The sequence below is a fragment of the Capsicum annuum genome, chromosome 5 (genome assembly GCF_002878395.1).
Source record: "Capsicum annuum cultivar UCD-10X-F1 chromosome 5, UCD10Xv1.1, whole genome shotgun sequence".
NCBI lineage: Eukaryota > Viridiplantae > Streptophyta > Magnoliopsida > Solanales > Solanaceae > Capsicum > Capsicum annuum.
In genome coordinates this window covers 40,314,146-40,316,996 of record NC_061115.1, presented here as the reverse complement: position 1 = coordinate 40,316,996, position 2,851 = coordinate 40,314,146, and positions in this window count along the sequence as shown.

Below are 2,851 nucleotides of genomic sequence, written 5' to 3'. Positions count from 1 at the left end.
CAGTGGTAAGATTAATGCCTTGGCTGGTTTTTGGATCTTTCACTTTCGTAACATCCACCTTCTTTGGGTTTTGAGGAAACTTGTGGTCCGCTGGCTCATCCTCAATGCGCCCCTTCTTTAGAATGGCAGTCAACAAGCTTTCAAAATTAAAGTGTGTCCTTTTGTGAAACCTTGCTTTGCGTATTGAAGCATACAATGTTGATAGGAACATTAGTCATCAATGCATATACCAGGAATACCTAATAATGCGAGACCTTGGTGAACTGCTTCCAAGGAATCAAGCTCGCATTGACTATCCTTAGCTATATGTGAGCTTCTTTGTTCAGAAAATTGTATGAGAAGGTATTGTGACGACCATTATCCTTGTGATGAATCCACATAGCCATAGACCTTAATCCATACACAGTATGTATGATGGCTCAATACGAAGGTTTGCTGTAGAGTTCCCTTAGTCTCGAGGGATCCACATTCGGAGTGCCCAAGAAAGAGTTAAAGAAATCAGGTGTCAGCTGTAAGACTTGCCCTAGAATCTTCACTTTGTTCCCACTAGTTTTTGGGGACCAATTGGAATAAAACTCTCGAGTCCAATCTAGATTGCACTCACCCATGTCTCGAAAGATGAAATCAAGTTTCAGTTCCATTATCCTAGCCAGAATACGAGGACAGTGCCTTACCAAGCTCTTCTTCTAAATCAGCTCCACTTGCACATATCTATTCACCTTGTTTTCCGGTACCATTCCTGAACATCCTCCTCAAACAACTATTTGATACCAAAAGTATTCCTAGGAACTTGAAGAGAGGAGGAAGCAAATTTGTCCTGTCTTGCTCTTTTCTGGCCTTTCTGGGCTGTGGATGCTTTTTCTTTGCCCTGGTTTCCTTTGGGAGCCATGTCACCTGGATGCATCATAAATTCATGTTAGGTACACATAACATCACTCAGTACAATTAAGGAAATGACGGTGTTATGACCACTCCACACTTAATTTGTTAGCATAACTCTGGTCTAATTTTAGTCTTTCTTTGATAAACTAAACTTTCTCCATGGATTCATACACCATGTATGGCCCAATCAAGGTGGCCTAACCCACTTCAAACCAAACAACTGGCGATCTATATCTTCTCCTATAAAGTGCTTAAAACGGAGCCATCTGAATACTAGCATAATAACTGTTATTATAAGTGAACTCAATCAATGGAAAATGCCCATCTCAACTTCCTTTGAAATCAAGAACACATGCCCTCAATACATCCTCTAAAGTCTAAATGGTCCTCTCTACCTGGCCATCTTTCTGTGGATGAAAAGCTGAACTGAGATGAACTTGGGTACCAAGACCCTTCTGAAAGGCTCTCCAAAACTGAGAGGTAAATTGAATACCCCTATCGGAGATGATAGATAAAGAAACTCAGTGGAATTTGACTATATCTCGGATATACAACTTAGCATAATCTTCAGTCGTGTAAGACATATGAACTGGTAAGAAATGTGCTGACTTAGTCAATCTGTCTACAATAACCCAAATTGAATCATACTGACTACGCGAATAGGATAAACCAGTCATAAAATCTATATTCACCTCTTCCCACTTCCAAGTGGGGATACCAAAGTTTTGCAACGCACCACCAGGTCTTTGGTGCTTTACCTTAACTTATTAACAAGTTATACACGTGACTACAAACTCTGCTATATCTCTTTTTATACCACTCCACCAATAGATTTCCTATAAGTCATGGTACATCTTAGTGGCTCAAGGATGGATGGAATAACGCGCACCATGCGCTTCTGCAATAATCCACTGCCTCAAATCATCAACACAAAGCACACACAATCTACTCTAGTATCTCAACACACTATCTCCGCCTTAGGAGAAAACCTTTACCTATTGGTCTTTAACTGACTCCTTCAGTTTGACCAAACTAAGAACTTTATGTTGCTTCTCCTTCACTTCCAAAACTGGGGAAGATTCAAAACTACTTTGAACCTTAACATTCCCTTCAACTGAGTCAACCAATCTTACACCCAATCTAGCTAACCGGTGAACTTCCCAAACTAACTCTTTCTTATTATTCTCCACATGAGCAACACTGCCCATAGACAGTCTACTAAAGCTATCTGCCACTACGTTGGCCTTTCCCGGATGATACAATACGCTCATATCATAATCTTTCAACATCTCTAACCATCTCCTCTGATTAAGATTCAACTCCCTCTGAGTAAAAACATATAGCAAGATTTTGTGATCCGTGAACATATCAACATGCACACCATACAAATAATGTCTCCACATTTTCAAAGAAAACACAATAGCAGCTAACTCAAGATCATGGGTTGGCTAATTTTTTTCATGAGGCTTAAGTTTTCTAGAGGCATAGGCTATGACCTTACCTCTCTGCATCAAAACACAACCCAAACCAACTCTGGAGACATCATAATAAATCACAAAACCATCAGTGCCATTAGGTAACACTAAAACTAGGGCAAAAGTGAGTAAAGTCTTCAACTCCTAAAAACTCTTCTCGCAGGAATCTGACCACTAAAACTTAACTTTGTTTTAGGTCAATCTAGATATAGGAGACACAATAGATGACAAACCTCAATGAAACGTCTATAGTAACTAGCTAGACCCAAGAAACTCCTAACGTCTGACGGAGAAATTGGTCTAGGCCCATTTCTTATGGCTTCTATCTTTTAGGGATCAACTCTAATACCTTCACTGGAAATGATATGACCAAGAAAAGCTACTGACCTTAGCCAAAATTCACACCTGTTGAACTAGTGGTCTCTAAGGATTTGCAATACAATTCTAAGATGGTATGCATGATCATTCTTATTACGAGAGTAGACAAGAATATC